We start from the raw sequence: 18,003 nt of genomic DNA, 5'->3' as shown, positions 1-18,003 counted from the left end.
TGGGTTCACTTATATGTGGCCCATGAGGAATACCATGGACATGACTAGTAGTAAGGGAAAACGGAAGGAGAAGAAGTCAGACAGGGAGATGCACCAGGAGAGACTCAGGACTTTGGGGACCAAGCTTGGTTACAGGAGGATAAGACATGCTATAAAGAGGGAACTGGTTAATGGGTATGGAGGTGGTATGGCATTATTTGAGGATTAAATTGGTGGTATATGCCATTAAAGAATCAGGGAACACTATGACAAAAAACGTAGGATGGATGAAAGCCTGGCTTGCCGAAATTAAGAAAAAATAGTGAATAGAAAGCAAAACAGGCCGATTCACATGGATATGAAGAAAGATAGAGAAGAGAAATGAATTCTAGTTTTATTATCTTACTGATTAAAATTGTATGCCATTGGTTTCCTATAAGGTCCTTATGTGAATTGGGTCTTTGGACAATGTAAATTCGAGTCTTCCCTCATCCTACATTTTGGGAATAGATGAGAAAAGCCGACTCTCCATTAATTATCTAGAATTGTGAACCAGGGAATTGATTTGAACCTGATTTCTGTGTGTTGGGAGATGTTTGAGGACAGCTTCAAAAGCCTCCAAAGCTGCTTCAAAAGTCATTACCCGAGACGTCAAATATGCATGAATCATGATCTTGTCATGGTAGTGCGTAGGTGTCTTGGAATTTATCCTTTTCTCTAAGGTATTGGATTTGCTGGCATACCTGTGTGGAGGGGTCTTTTAGGTAAGATTGTTTAATTAATTCATGAATTCTTGTTAGGTAAGGAGTTAACTTATACTGTTTGGACGGGTTGATACTTTGATTCTCTAAGCTTTTGTTTTTTTATGGTATTATCTCTGAATTTTGCTTCCATGAGTGCTATTCCTCACTTGCTCCCTAATTTCTGTTGGACTCTTTTAAGTGTGTGTGTGTGTGTGTGTGTGTGTGTGTGTGTGTGTGTATGTTTCAGAAAACGCTAAAAATGATATTTTACGAGATATGAAGCTGCTCTATTCCAGATCACAATTCACCTTCAAACACAGTGGAAACTCACCTTACACCCCATTCGGCCACAATTCCTGCATGGAATATCCCATTTGATCCACTTTTAGAAAGACAGATTCTGACTAGCCTGCCTGCAACAAACACCAAATTTTGTGTGCCTGGTTAGAGTCTCATTGCCTGTGCCTTTTTCTTGCTTTTTCACATGTTTCTTTACTTCCAAGAATGAGTGCTAATGTATGGTAGTTGTCTTTCTGTGACTGACAGATATGACACAGCCCAAGGCTTTCTCCCTTTCTGCCACATGTCACAAGGAGCAAGAATGCCTTCTTGCTTATGGCTCCAAAAGAGTCCGCAGTGCATCTGGAAGACAGGGGACCTTAGAGCTGTCTGAGAGCTCAGGCTTGTCTTAGCCATCAGCACAACCAGAAGACAACCACATCAATGTAAAAATGGCATAAATGGACCTGAAGCCTAGAAATCGCCTTCCACAGTGAAAGAGAGAAGAAGTCACTGAGACAATGGGAGAAGGGTGTAGACAGTGCTTATGGGTGAATTGGACGGTTGGTGCTTCAGAGGACAGGGAGCCATGGCCAAAAGTAAAGACCCAGGGGAGAGGAGCACACTTAGAACCCACAATTTGAATGTTGACACATAGTGGTTGATGGAGAAAGGGAGAGTGTCTGAATGACACAAGTTCTTGCAACTGAAGGATCTTGAGGGTGGAGGAAAATTGTCAGGGCAGGGATGCTTGTCCTTATCTGCTCATTTCCTGAATCACCAGTCCTAAGGGATGAAGGCTCTGTCTTCCTGACATTACCTTAAACTCTGTTGAAAGGGCTTCATGGAGAGTGAAATGCTGCATGATCGCTACCCCTAAAGAAATGGCCCTGGTCAGCACTCCTTGTCATTATTAGTTAATGCTACATGCCATAATCATGGGGAGAGCTATGTTGAGTAACTCTCTTTATTCAGATGAAAATGAACGGCCAACATCGTGGGCTTTCCAAGCCCACTCTAGCATCACTGTGGAAGGAGACGAGATACCTTTGTAATGTGGCCAGTGGATAAAGATGATTATGAAGATGATGTTAAAGAAGATGATTTCCAAATGAAAATGCAAGCAGACCATGGGAAATATCCTATGGCTTCACTCCTATGTGGCCCATGAGGAATACCATGGACATGAGTAGTAGTAAGAGAAAACAGAAAGAGAAGAATTCAGACAGGTAGTTGAACCAGGAGAGACTCAAGATTTGTGGGAACAAGATTAGGGTTACAGGAGGATAAGACATGCCATAAAGAGGGAACTGCTTAATGGGTATGGAGGTTGTGTGGCCTTATATGAGGATGAGCACTTGGTTTTATATGCAATTAAAGAATCAGGGAATACTATGTCAAAATCGTAGGATGGATGAAAGGCTGGCTTGCCGAATATAAGGAAAAATAGTGAATTGAAAGCAAAACAGGCTGTTTCACATTGAGATGAAGAAAGAGAAGAGAAATGAGTTCTAGTTTTATTATTTTACTGATCAAAATGGTATGCAATTGGTTTCTATAAGTTCCTTATGTGAATTGGGTCTTTGGACATGGTAAATTAGAGTCTTCCCTCTTCCTACATTTTGGGAATAGATGAGAAAAGCCTACCTTACCATAAAATGTCTCGAATTGATTTGAACCTGGCTTTCTGTGTGTTGGGAGATGTTTGAGGACTGCTTCAAAAGCCTCCAAACCTTCTTCAAAAGTCATTACTCGAGATATCAGATATGTATGACCCATGATCTTGCCATGCTAGTGTGTAAGTGTCTTGGAATTTATCCTTTTCTCTAAGGTATTGGATTTCCTGGAAGACTTGTGAGTAGGGGTCTTTTAGGTAAGGTGGTTTAATAACTTAATTAATTAATTAATTAATTAATTCTTGATTGGTAAGTAGTTAACTTATCCAGTTTGTAGGTTTTGTTACTTTGAATCTCTAAACATTTGTTTTTTTATGGTATTTTCTCTGAATTTTGCTTCCATTAGTGCTATTCCTCACTTGCTCCCAAAATTCTGTGGGACTCTAGTTTGTTTGTGTGTATGTCTTTTGTGTGTGTGTGTTTCACAAAACGCTAAAAATTATCTTTTAAGAGATATGAAGCTGCTCTATTCCAGATCACATTTCATCTTCAAACACAGTGGAAACTCACTTTACATCCCATTCGGCAACATTCAATAGAAACATGGCATAAATGGACCTGAAGCCCAGAAATCACACTCCACAGCGAAAGAGAGAAGTCACAGAGACCATGGGAGAAGGGTGTAGACAGGGCTTATGGGAGAATTGGGCGGTTGGTGCTTCAGAGGGCTGGGAGCCATGGCCAATGACAAAGGACCAGTAGAGAGGAGCACACTTAGAACCCACAATTTGAATGTTGAACCATAGATGTTGGCTGAGAAAAGGAGAGTGTCTGATTAACACGAGTTCTTACAAAATAAGGGTAAGAGGTCCGGGGATTCCAGATCAGCATGCTTGCAGACATAGACTCCAGAGAATACTCTGTATCTCCTGCAGAGGACACCAGCATGCAACGGGGTGCAGACACTGTGTATATCCTGGAGAGGACACCATCAAGCAACCAGGTGCAGACATCCTGGAAACCATGTTCAGAATCAATACCTGTTGACACCATGGTAAGATTATTATTTCTTTGTGTGCATTTGTGATGGACAATGTTGGTGGTGATGCCTAGATTTTCGCCAAAGGTACTTGGGCTCTACGAACGCCAGCATCCAGACTGAGAAGTGGACACAGGCAGGATGGTGAGGACATTAGCTGCCCAACCTCAATCACGGATTCCCAAACCTATAACACTGTTGGCACTGCCTTTTTCAGGCCAGGTCACTTAGTCCTAGGCAACAGAAAATCCTGCAGTGGACTAGAAAAAGCCCTGTCCACATCGTCTCACCTGGCCAGAGAATTCAGCACCTTAAGTTTTGTGGAATGTGTTGAAAGTCACGTTTCACAAGCACACCGTGCCCACGATGATTAACCTCACCATAATTGGCCCAGAAACCACACATTCTGAATGGAAGGCCAGGAGAGCCTCTGAAGAGGACGAGCCCACAGGAGAGTGGACCGCCCTAGAGGGCATGTACACACACGTGAGACTCTCTCAAGTGTCAGCACTTGGGCACTCCATGAGCCCCTCTTCCTAAAGAATTTATCTTCAGCATAGATAACAGATAGCACGTTTCAAATTCAGAGAAGACAGAGACCATTTGTAGATTGACGTTGTATTCCAGAAACTGGCCCAAAAGCTTTTTCAGATGGCTTCACATGGGGCTTCTCTCTTCCAACATTCCCCATGCTTGCTCCTGTGAGCTCCAAAGAGATGAGTCTGTGCAGGGCCTAAGCTTCTAGGGTGCAGGATCTGCTTTAATGTTTGGTCAGCTGGGAAAATTGGGAGGCATTTATGGCACCATTTCTGGAGATGCAAGAAGAACTCCTGTCCTCTGTTGAAGACTCCAGACATGTCTTTGGTATGGTTACGGGAGTTAACTCGGAGCTTTCCTCAGAGTCTGGGGGGCGCTTTTCCTGGTCAGAAGCATCCTGATAGGGTGTGAGGACCATGAACATGTGTATGGCGTGGAGGTCCCCGTGTGAGGCTGCTTGTACTCCTGACTCTTTCTTGACCTTACTTCGGTAAGATGGAATTGTGGATTCTTGCCTTCCTCAGGAGTCCAGAGGGGTGGTGGTGACAGTCCCGGCCAAAGACTAAAAATTTGGCCATGGAGAAGGTGACCCCAATTCGCTTCAGAAACTGTCTTAGTGAAATACCAGCGGCTCCTGGGGTTTGGAGTGATTTTGATACTCCTGGCTGACCAAGAACTACTCCAGCGAGGAGAAGTGATGAGTGCTGGTTTTGTGAGGAGTGATTGCTAGGACTTCAGAGATTTGTGACGGCACAGAAGCTGACTTCACTGAAGCAGTAATTCCATTCTCATGACATATGAGTCCTATGGCTTTAAGTAGAAAGACCTGGGAAGGAACAAGAAAGAACCATGTTAGCCTGATCATAAACTCAGGTGGTCTTTCCTATTTCTTTCCCACTTCCACTTTCTATAAAAAGAGAAAAGAAAATAATGTTCTGTATACCATTCTTTAGACCAACATTTCTCCAGAGAGAGCACTGCAATTTCTAGAGATCTCAAACAACTGTGAGACCTCTTGGCTACCATGAGCTCTCAGGGAGGTTTGATATCCTTGGGTGAGAGGGTCCATTCTTATCTTCTCTTCCCTATGTTTTCTTGTGTGTAAGGTCTGCCTTTGGCTTGGTCTGATTGGAAGGTGGGGGAAGGAAGAAAGGAAGGAAAATCACAATTCCAGGAAAATTGCCAGGGCAGGGATGCATTGTGCTGTCCGTGTCTTTATCTGCTAGTGTCCTGAAACACCAGTCCTAAGGGATGAAGCTCTATCTACCTGACATTACCTTACACACCATTGCCAAGGATTCATTTAGAATGAAACTCTGCATGATCGCTACCCCTAAAGAAAGACCCAGGGCAGCACTCCTTGTCATCATTAGTTAATGATACATGCCATAGTCATGGGGAGAGCCAGGTTGAGCAACGCTCTTTATTCAGCTGAAAATGAACGGCCACCATCGATGGCCTGCCATGCCCACTCTAGCATCACTGTGGAAGGAGCCAAGAAACCCTAGTATCTAGTAAGGGCTAGTGGATAAAGATGATTATGAAGATGATGTTAAAGAAAATGATTTCCAGAGGAGTCAAGATGGCGGGGAAGAAGGAGGAGCGACTGTTTCAACCTGTACCCTAAAGTGAGCTGATTACCTACCAAAGAACTCCGACCACCCATGAAATCAGCCTGTGATCAGAATTATACACATCTGGATCTCTAGAGGAGCGAAGATGCTGGTGGCAGGTAAAGCAGACTGGGAGCGTTGGACTGATTTCGGAAGATAAACAAAAGGGGGAGGGAGCCTCCAGAGGTGACTGTTTGGAAAGTAATACCCCAATATGAGAGTGCCCTGCCTCTGGGGACCAGTATTAACTTGGAGCCTGTTGAAAGCACTCAAAAAACAAAGAGCAAAGAATCACAGGGGGAAATAGTGGGAACCTGGGCATTTAGCGTCAGGGACCTAAGTCCCTGGACCCAAGACAGCCTCTCCTGGTGCTGAGCTAGAGAGAGTGTGGCAGAGAAATCAGGTCTCCATCCCTGAGCCTCCAGTGTGCCTGAACGCCAGCGCACCCTAGAATGAGTGGGGTCTGACTCCTGTGAGGGCTGGGAGCCTGGCCAGAAGGCAATCCTGAAACGTGCACATCCCACATCCTCCCTTGTGATAGGTGCTCATAGGCGCTATCCTTGAGCTCTGGCATCCAGAAAAACCAGATATTCCCAGCTCGGGACAGCGGGAAAATCTCAATGTGCGATCTCTGCTCGGAACATCTCTGGTGGTCTGGAGCTGCCCAGACAGCCACCGCTGCCCTGGTTTTGGGTACAACGAGGACCTCCTGCATCCCCAGGGACAGTGACTTAGAACCGACTCTGCCAGCAGCTCTTGCAACACATTCTGAGGCTTCTCTCTGAGTGGGAGGTTGGGGTGCAGTTTGCTCTCCTCTAAACCTCCAAAAACCATCAAAAGCTGTCAAGGCGAGAGAAAGCAGATGAAAGAACATAAAAAACCCCCAGAGAACAAAAGCCTGAAAAAAAACAGTTTCCTCAGAGCCCACCCCCTTGAGGGGAGTGGGAGGACCTAACTCAGGGAACATCATTGTCTGAAAACCCACGTGGCAGGCTCCTCCTCAGAAAACCAACCAGGAAGGAAGAAAAAAAAAATACAAGAGAACAACCACCACTACTTCATAAATACAACTTTTATTTTTAACTCTTTACCAATATTCTGGTTCTTTTATTTTAATACATACAGATAATTTTTTAACCTATTTACCACCACACTGAGATTTCCAGTACATCAAATTCTTTAATAACCTTCTATCCTGAACTTTTTTTTTTGGGGGGGGGGGTTTCAGAGATCATTTTTTTTTCCATTTTATTTATTTTTTCAGCGTAACAGTATTCATTCTTTTTGCACAACACCCAGTGCTCCATGCAAAACGTGCCCTCCCCATTACCCACCACCTGTTCCCCCAACCTCCCAACCCTGACCCTTCAAAACCCTCAGGTTGTGTTTCAGAGTCCATAGTCTCTTATGGTTCGCCTCCCCTTCCAAATTTTTTTAATAAACATATAATGTATTTTTATCCCCATGGGTACAGGTCTATGAATCGCCAAGTTTACACACTTCACAGCACTCAAGATAGCACTTACCCTCCCCAATGTCCATAGCCCCCTCCCCCTCTCCCAATCCCACCTCCCCCCAGCAACCCCCAGTTTGTTTTGTGAGATTAAGAGTCATTTATGGTTTGTCTCCCTCCCAATCCCATCTTGTTTCATTTATTCTTCTCCTATCCCCCTAAACCCCCATGTTGCTTCTCCATGTCCTCATATCAGGGAAATCATATGACAGTTGTCTTTCTCCACTTGACTTATTTCACTAAGCATGATACGTTCTAGTTCCATCCACGTCGTTGCAAATGGCATGATTTCATTTCTTTTGATGGCTGCATAGTATTCCATTGGGTATATATACCACATCTTCTTTATACATTCATCTGTTGATGGACATCTAAGTTCTTTCCATAGTTTGGCTATTGTAGACATTGCTGCTATAAACATTCGGGTACACGTGCCCCTTCGGATCACTACGTCTGTATCTTTAGGGTAAATACCCAGTAGTGCAATTTCTGGGTCATAGGGTAGTTCTATTTTCAACATTTTGAGGGACCTCCATGCTGTTTTCCAGAGTAGTTGCACCAGCTTGTATTCCACCAACAGTGGAGGAGGTTTCCCCTTTCTCCACATCCTCGCCAGCATCTGTCATTTCCTGACTTGTTCATTTGAGCCATTCTGACGGGTGTGAGGTGATATCTCATTGTGGTTTTGATTTGTATTTCCCTGATGCGGAGTGACGTGGAGCACTTTTTCATGTGTCTGTTGGCCATCTGGATGTCTTCTTTGCAGAAATGTCTGTTCATGTCCTCTGCCCATTTCTTGATTGGATTGTTTGTTCTTTGGGTGTTGAGTTTGCTAAGTTCCTTATAGATTTTGGATACTAGCCCTTTATCTGATATGTCGTTTGCAAATATCTTCTCCCATTCTGTCAGTTGTCTTTTGGTTTTGTTAACTGTTTCCTTTGCTGTGCAAAAGCTTTTGATCTTGATGAAATCCCAATAGTTCATTTTGCCCTTGCTTCCCTTGCCTTTGCTGTTGTTCCTAGGAAGATGTTGCTACGGCTGAGGTCGAAGAGGTTGCCGCCTGCATTCTCCTCAAGGATTTTGATGGATTCCTTTCTCACATTGAGGTCCTTCAACCATTTGGAGTGTATTTTCGTGTGTGTTGTAAGGAAGTGGTCCAATTTCATTTTTCTGCATGTGGCTGTCCAATTTTCCCAGCACCATTTATTGAAGAGGCTGTCTTTTTTCCATTGGACATTCTTTCCTGCTTTGTGGAAGATTAGTTGACCATAGAGTTGAGGGTCGATTTCTGGGCTCTCTATTCTGTTCCACTGATCGAAGTGTCTGTTTTTGTGCCAGTACCATGCTGTCTTGATGATGACAGCTTTGTAATAGAGCTTGAAGTCCGGAATTGTGATGCCACCAACTTTGGCTTTGTTCTTCAATATTCCTTTGGCTATTCGAGGTCTTTTCTGGTTCCATATAAATTTTAGGATTATTTGTTCCATTTCTTTGAAAAAAAAATGGATGGTATTTTGATAGGGATTGCATTAAATATGTAGATTTCTTTAGGTAGCATAGACATTTCCACAATATTTATTCTTCCAATCCAGGAGCATGGAACATTCTTCCATTTCTTTGTGTCTTCCTCAATTTCTTTCATGAGTACTTTATAATTTTCTGTGTATAGATTCTTAGTCTCTTTGGTTAGGTTTATTCCTAGGTATCTTATAGTTTTGGGTACAATTGTAAATGGGATTGACTCCTTAATTTCTCTTTCTTCAGTCTTGTTGTTGGTGTACAGAAATGCAACTGATTTCTGGGCATTGATTTTATATCCTGACACTTTACTGAATTCCTGGACAAGTTCTAGCAGTTTTGGAGTGGAGTCTTTTGGGTTTTCCACATATAGTATCATATCATCTACGAATAGTGATAGTTTGACTTCTTCTTTACCAATTTGGATGCCTTTAATTTCTTTTTGTTGCCTGATTGCTGAGGCTAGGACTTCTAGTACTATATTGAATAGCAGTGGTGATAATGGACATCCCTGCCGTGTTCCTGACCTTAACGGAAAAGCTTTCAGTTTTTCTCCATTGAGAATGAGATTTGCGGTGGGTTTTTCATAGATGGCTTTGATAATATTGAAGTATGTGCCCTCTATCTCCACATTTTGAAGAGTTTTGATCAGGAAGGGATGCTGTACTTTGTCAAATGCTTATTCAGCATCTATCAAGAGTATCATATGGTTCTTGTTCTTTCTTTTATTAATGTGTTGTATCACATTGATTGATTTGCGGATGTTGAACCAACCCTGCAGCCCTGGAATAAATCCCACTTGATCGTGGTGAATAATCCTTTTAATGTACTGTTGAATCCTATTGGGTAGTATTTTGGCGAGAATTTTTGCGTCTGTGTTCATCACGGATATTGGTCTGTAGTTCTCTTTTTTGGTGGGATCCTTGTCTGGTTTTGGGATCAAGGTGATGCTGGCCTCATAAAATGAGTTTGGAAGTTTTCCTTCCATTTCTATTTTTTGGAACAGTTTCAGGAGAATAGGAATGAGTTCTTCTTTAAATGTTTGTTAGAATTCCCCTGGGAAGCCGTCTGGCCCTGGGCTTTTGTTTGTTTGCAGATTTTTTTTTCTTTTTTTTTCCCATTTTATTTATTTTTTCAGCGTAACAGTATTCATTGTTTTTGCACAACACCCAGTGCTCCATACAAAACGTGCCCTCCCCATTACCCACCACCTGTTCCCCCAACCTCCCACCCCTGACCCTTCAAAACCCTCAGGTTGCCCCATCCTCCCACCCCTGACCCTTCAAAACCCTCAGGTTGTTTTTCAGAGTCCATAGTCTCTTATGGTTCGCCTCCCCTTCCCAATGTCCATAGCCTGCTCCCCCTCTCCCAATCCACCTCCCCCCAGCAACCCCCAGTTTGTTTTGTGAGATTAAGAGTCGTTTATGGTTTGTCTCCCTCCCAATCCCATCTTGTTTCATTTATTCTTCTCCTATCCGCCTGCCCCCCATGTTGCTTCTCCATGTCCTCATATCAGGGAGATCATATGATAGTTGTCTTTCTCTGATTGACTTATTTCACTAAGCATGATACGCTCCAGTTCCATTCACGTCGTCGCAAATGGCAAGATTTCATTTCTTTTGATGGCTGCATAGTATTCCATTGTGTATATATACCACTTCTTCTTTATCCATTCATCTGTTGATGGACATCTAGGTTCTTTCCATAGTCTGGCTATTGTAGACATTGCTGCTATAAACATTCGGGTACACGTGCCCCTTCGGATCACTATGTCTGTATATTTAGGGTAAATACCCAGTAGTGCAATTGCTGGGTCATAGGGTAGTTCTATTTTCAATATTTTGAGGAACCTCCATGCTGTTTTCCAGAGTGGTTGCACCAGCTTGCATTCCCACCAACAGTGGAGGAGGGTTCCCCTTTCTCCACATCCTCTCCAGCATCTGTCATTTCCTGACTTGTTAATTTTAGCCATTCTGACTGGTGTGAGGTCATATCTCATTGTGGTTTTGATTGGTATTTCCCTGATGCCGAGTGACGTGGAGCACTTTTTCATGTGTCTGTTGGCCAACTGGATGTCTTCTTTGCAGAAATGTCTGTTCATGTCCTCTGCCCCTTTCTTGATTGGATTGTTTGTTCTTTGGGTGTTGAGTTTGCTAAGTTCCTTATAGATTTTGGATACTAGCCCTTTATCTGATATGTCGTTTGCAAATATCTTCTCCCATTCTGTCAGTTGTCTTTTGGTTTTGGTAACTGTTTCCTTTGCTGTGCAAAAGCTTTTGATCTTGATGAAATCCCAATAGTTCATTTTTGCCCTTGCTTCCCTTGCCTTTTTCATTGTTACTAGAAAGATGTTGCTACGGCTGGGGTCGAAGAGGTTGCCGCCTGCATTCTCCTCAAGGATTTTGATGGATTCCTTTCTCACATTGAGGTTCTTCATCCATTTGGAGTGTATTTTCGTGTGTGGTGGAAGGAAGTGGTCCAATTTCATTTTTCTGCATGTGGCTGTCCAATTTTCCCAGCACCATTTATTGAAGAGGCTTTTTTTTTTCCATTGGACATTCTTTCCTGCTTTGTGGAAGATTAGTTGACCATAGAGTTGAGGGTCGTTTTCTGGGCTCTCTTTTCTGTTCCACTGATCGATGTGTCTGTTTTTGTGCCAGTACCATGCTGTCTTGATGATGACAGCTTTGTAATAGAGCTTGAAGTCCGGAATTGTGATGCCACCAACTTTGGCTTTGTTCTTCAATATTCCTTTGGCTATTCGAGGTCTTTTCTGGTTCCATATAAATTTTAGGATTATTTGTTCCATTTCTTTGAAAAAAATGGATTGTATTTTGAAAGGGATTGCAGTAAATGTGTAGATTGCTTTAGGTAGCATAGACATTTCCACAATATTTATTCTTCCAATCCAGGAGCATGGAACATTCTTCCATTTCTTTGTGTCTTCCTCAATTTCTTTCATGAGTACTTTATAATTTTCTGTGTATAGATTCTTAGTCTCTTTGGTTAGGTTTATTCCTAGGTATCTTATAGTTTTGGGTACAATTGTAAATGGGATTGACTCCTTAATTTCTCTTTCTTCAGTCTTGTTGTTGGTGTACAGAAATGCAACTGATTTCTGGGCATTGATTTTATATCCTGACACTTTACTGAATTCCTGTACAAGTTCTAGCAGTTTTGGAGTGGAGTCTTTTGGGTTTTCCACATATAGTATCATATCATCTGCGAAGAGTGATAGTTTGACTTCTTCTTTACCAATTTGGATGCCTTTAATTTCTTTTTGTTGCCTGATTGCTGAGGCTAGGACTTCTAGTATTATGTTAAATAGCAGTGGTGATAATGGACATCCCTGCCGTGTTCCTGACCTTAACGGAAAAGCTTTCAGTTTTTCTCCATTGAGAATGAGATTTGCGGTGGGTTTTTCATAGATGGCTTTGATAATATTGAAGTATGTGCCCTCTATCTCCACACTTTGAAGAGTTTTGATCAGGAAGGGATGCTGTACTTTGTCAAATGCTTTTTCAGCATCTATTGAGAGGTTCATATGGTTCTTGTTCTTTATTTTATTAATGTGTTCTAACACATTGTTTGATTTGCGGATGTTGAACCAACCCTGCAGCCCTGGAATAAATCCCACTTGATCGTGGTGAATAATCCTTTTAATGTACTGTTGAATCCTATTGGCTAGTATTTTGGCGTGAATTTTTGCGTCTGTGTTCATCACGGATATTGGTCTGTAGTTCTCTTTTTTGGTGGGATCCTTGTCTGGTTTTGGGATCAAGGTTATGCTGGCCTCATAAAATGAGTTTGGAAGTTTTCCTTCCATTTCTATTTTTTGGAACAGTTTCAGGAGAATAGGAATGAGTTCTTCTTTAAATGTTTGTTAGAATTCCCCTGGGAAGCCGTCTGGCCCTGGGCTTTTGTTTGTTTGGAGATTTTTGATGACTGTTTCAATCTCCTTACTGGTTATGGGCCTGTTCAGGTTTTCTATTTCTTCCTGGTTCAGTTGTGGTAGTTTATATGTCTGTAGGAATGCATCCATTTCTTCCAGATTGTCCAATTTGTTGGCGTAGAGTTGCTCATAGTATGTTCTTATAACTGCCTTTATTTCTTTGGTGTTAGTTGTGATCTCTCCTCTTTCATTCATGATTTTATTGATTTGGGTCCTTTCTATTTTCTTTTGGATGAGTCTGGCCAGGGGTTTATCAATCTTATTGATTCTTTCAAAGAACCAGCTCCTAGTTTCATTGATTTTTTCTATTGTTTTTTTTTTGTTTTGTTTTGTTTTCTATTTCATTGATTTCTGCTCTGATCTTTATGATTTCTCTTCTCCTGCTGGGTTTAGGGTTTCTTTCTTGTTCTTTCTCCAGCTCCTTTACGTGTAGGGTTAGCTTGTGTACTTGAGACCTTTCTTGTTTCTTGAGAAAGGCTTGTACCGCTATATATTTTCCTCTCAGGACTGCCTTTGCTGTGTCCCACAGATTTTGAACTGTTGTGTTTTCATTATCATTTGTTTCCATGAATTTTTTCAGTTCTTCTTTAATTTCCTGGTTGACCCATTCATTCTTTAGAAGGATGCTGTTTAGTCTCCATGTATTTGGGTTCTTTCCAGCTTTCCTCTTGTGATTGAGTTCTAGCTTCAGAGCATTGTGGTCTGAAAATATGCAGGGAATGATCCTAATCTTTTGATACCGGTTGAGACCTGATTTGTGACCCAGGATGTGATCTATTCTGGAGTAGGTTCCATGTGCACTAGAGAAGAATGTGTATTCTGTTGCTTTGGGATGGAATGTTCTGAGTATATCTGTGATGTCCATATGGTCCAGTGTGTCATTTAAGGCCTTTATTTCCTTGTTGATCTTTTGCTTGGTTGATCTGTCCATTTCAGTGAGGGGAGTGTTCAAGTCCCCTACTATTATTGTATTATTATTGATGTGTTTCTTTGATTTTGTTATTAATTGGTTGATATAGTTGGCTGCTCCCACGTTAGGGGCATAGATATTTAAAATTGTTAGATCTTCTTGTTGGACAGACCCTTTGAGTAGGATATAGTGTCCTTCCTCATCTCTTATTTTAGGCTTTGGCTTGAAATCTAATTGATCTGATAAGGTTTGCCACCCCAGCTTTCTTATGATGCCCATTAGCAAGGTAAATTGTTTTCCATCACCTCACTTTAAATCTGGAGGTGTCTTCGCGTATAAAATGAGTTTCTTGTAGGCAACATACTGATGGGTTTTGTTTTTTTATCCATTCTGATACCCTGTGTCTTATGACTGGGGCATTTAGCCCATTAACTTTCAGGATAACTATTGAGAGATATGAATTTAGTGCCATTATTAGCCTGTAAGGTGACTGTTACTGTATATTGTCTCTGTACCTTTCTGATCTACTACTTTTAGGCTCTCTCTTGGCTTAGAGGACCCCTTTCAATATTTCCTGTAGAGCTGGTTTGGTGTTTGCAAATTCTTTCAGGTTCTTTTTGTCCTGTAAGCTTTTTATCTCTCCTTCTATTTTCAAAGATAGCCTGCATGTTTTTCTCGTTCAGTGCTCTGAATATATCATGCCAGCTCTTTCTGGCCTGCCAGGTCTCTGTGGATAAATCTGCCGCCAATCTAATATTTTTACCATTGTAATTTACAGACTTTTTTCTCGGGCTGCTTTCAGGATTTTCTCTTTGTCACTAAGACTTGTAAATTTTCCTATTAGGTGACGGGGTGTGGACCTATTCTTGTTGACTTTGAGGGGGGTTCTCTGCATCTCCTGGATTTTGATGCTTGTTCCCTTTGCCATTTTAGGGGAATTCTCTCCAATGATTCTCTCCAATAGACCTTCTGCTCCCCTCTCTGTTTCTTCTTCTTCTGGAATCCCAAATATTCTAATGTTGTTTCGTCTTATGGTGTCACTTATCTCTCGAATTCTCCCCTCATGGTCCAGTAGCTGTTTGTCCCTCTTTTGTTCGGCTTCCTTATTCTCTGTCATTTGGTCTTCTATATCACTAATTCTTTCTTCTGCCTCATTTATCCTAGCAGTGACAGCCTCCATTTTTGATTGCACCTCATTAATAGCTTTTTTGATTTCAACTTCGTTAGATTTTAGTTCTTTAACTTCTCCAGAAAGGGCTTTAATATCTCCAGAGAGGGTTTCTCTAATATCTTCCATGCCTTTTTCGAGCTTGGCTAGAATGTTCAGAATCGTCATTCTGAACTCTTGATCTGACATATTACCAATGTCTGTGTTGATTAGGTCCCTAGCTTTTGGTACTGTCTCTTGTTGTTTTGTTTGTAGTGATTTTTTCCGCCTTGTCATTTTGTCCAGATAAGAGAATATGAAGGAGCAAATAAACTACTAAAAGGGTTGCAAAGACCCCAGAAAAATGCGCTGTAACCAAATCAGAAGAGACCACTAATTTTGGGGGTGAGAAAGGGGATAAAAACAGGTTCTGAAAACAAAAGGAAAAAAAAGAAAAAAATTTAAAAAATAAAAAAATATAAAAAAGAAAGAAAAAATATATATATTTAGATGAACTAGTCAAAAAACTTTAAAAAAGAATAGGGTAAAAGTTTTAAAAAATTTAGCAGAAGAAGAAAAACAAAAGAAAAAAAAATTGAAAAAAGAAAAAAAATTGAAGTAGCCGCAAGACTAAAGAATCATGGGGAGAAAGCCATGAGTTCCGTGCTTTGCTTTCTCCTCCTCCGGAATTGCTCTGCTGCCTTAGGAATTGAACCTGCTTTCTCCTTGATAGATGAACTTCGTCCTGGCTGGATATTTTGTTGATCTTCTGGGAGAGGGGCCTGTTGTAGTGACTCTCAAGTGTCTTTGCCCGAGGCAGGATTGCACCGCCCTAACCGGCGGCCGGACTAAGTAATCGGCTCGGGTTCGCTTTTGGGAGCTTCTGTTCCCTGAACGCTTTCTGTAGATTTCCGGAGGACGGGAATGAAAATGGCGGCCTCCTAGTCTCCGTCCCGGAGGAGCCGAGAGCCTGGGGCACCACTCCTCAGTGCGCCCCCAGAGGACAGCACCCAATCACTCCCGTATCCCCAGCCTCTAGCCGAGCTCCGAGCTCACCCAGCCAGCGACCAGTTCAAGGTAACCCTGAGCTGAGAGTTCAGTCCTTGGCTCTGTCTCTGCAGCCGGCTTCTCCGTTCTAATACCTGCGAGCTCTCCGACACTCTGACACCCCCGATCCTTCTGTGACCCTGCGGGGCCTGGGGCCACATTGACCCCGTGTGGGCTTCACCCTAGTTTAGCCTCTGGAGCAATGTCCCTCAGTGGAACAGACTTTTAAAAGTCCTGATTTTGTGCTCCGTTCCTCCGCCGCTTGCTGGGAGCCAGCCGCTCCCCCCGCGGTCTATCTTCCCCTCGTTTTAGATTCACTTCTCCGCCAGTCCTATCTTTCAGAAAGTGCTTGATTTTCTGTTTCTAGAGTTGCTGTTCTTCTTCTCTTTGCTCTCCTGTTGGATTTGTAGGTGTTTGCAATGTTTAGATAAGCTATCGAGCTGATCTCCTGCTACCTGATGTAGTCTCAGGCTGCTACTTCTCCGCCATCTTGACTCCTCCCTCCTAACCTGAACTTTTTGATACATATACCCGTGTTTTTCTTTTGCTTTTCTATTTTTTTAATTCTTTTTAAATTTTAACTTAGTTTAGTATAGTTTATTCTTTTTAATTTTTATTTTCTACTATATGAAAAATATGAATATTTTATTTTCTACTATACATATAGAGTTAAACTTCAAGGTAATCCCCTTTCCCAAATCAATGCTACCCCTATAGGCAAACCAGTTTCTAATCCCCCTGTAACTTAGGAAATTTGAATCCCTTAACAAAAACATCAAGATACATTCAGGAAGAGTCAAAATATACTTCCACACCCACACTGAGAATTTATAACCACTCTCCTAAATTTTTCTTCTGTCAGGTTTTCTGTGAATTTGTGTTTGTCCAGATAATATATAAATGTTATACTTGGGGTTCTTTCTAATGAGGTTCTTCCCTTTTTTTTGCATATATATATATATATATATATATATATATATATATATATATACATTTATCAGTCTTTTTGTTTGTCTGTTTTTGTTTGTAAACTTCACGAATCTTACCTTGTGGCCCATCTGGGCTGAGCCTTCTTTTTATCTTCCCTTCTTTTCCCATCTCTCTCTCTCTCTATCTTTTTTTTCCTTTTTTCTTTTCCCTTTTTGTTCTTTCTTCTTCTATATTTATTTTTCTTTTCTTTTTTCTCTCATTTGGGTGGGGAATCCTGATTGCACAGAAACGTTCCAGGGTGCACATTGACTGCAACACAATCGATAAGTTCAGCTGCATCTGTTCAGTCATCTCTTACCAAAATGACTAGGAGGAGGAATACCCAACAAAAGAAAAATACAGAGGATGGGCCTTCTGCAACAGAGCTAATGGCTATCCACATAGACAATATGTCAGAAAAGGAATTCAGACTAACAATTATCCTGGCAATAGCTAGGTTGGAGAAAGCCGTGGATGACCAAACAGAATTGATTAGGGCAGAACTGAAAGCCACCAGGGATGATGTTCACAACGTTAGGGCAGAACTGAAACCCACCCAGGATGATGTTCAAAATGCTCTCAATGAGTTCCAATCTAATCTAAATTCTCTAAAAGCTAGGGTAACTGAGACAGAAGATAGTATTAGTGATCTGTAGGACAAAAAGATAGAAAGGATCAGGAGGAAGCCTTGAACAAACAGCTCAGAAGCCACAAAAACAGAATCAGGGAAATAAACGATGTCATGAAACGTTCCAATGTCAGAATTATTGGAATCCCTGAAGGGGAGGAAAAAGAAAGAAGTCTAGAAGATAGAGTGGAAGAAGTTGTCTATGAAAATTTTCCCAATCTCAGGAATGGAAACAACGTTCATGTATTAGAGGCAGAGAGATTTCCTCTCAAGATTTTAAATTCTCGAAAGTACTCACGACACCTTATAGTTAGAATGAGGAATTGTGTTTCAAGAGAGACCCTCTTAAAAGCAGCTAGGACAAAAAAGCTCCTTATGTACAGAGGAAAGCCCATTAGAATAATGTCAGACCTTTCCACAGAGAACTGGCAAGCCAGGAAGGGCTGGCAAAATAAACTCAAAGTACTAAATGAGAAGAACATGCAACCAAGAATACTCTTTCCAGCAAGACTG

The sequence above is a fragment of the Meles meles genome, chromosome Y (assembly GCF_922984935.1).
Source record: "Meles meles chromosome Y, mMelMel3.1 paternal haplotype, whole genome shotgun sequence".
Taxonomy (NCBI): domain Eukaryota; kingdom Metazoa; phylum Chordata; class Mammalia; order Carnivora; family Mustelidae; genus Meles; species Meles meles.
Note: the sequence above shows the minus strand (reverse complement) of the source record.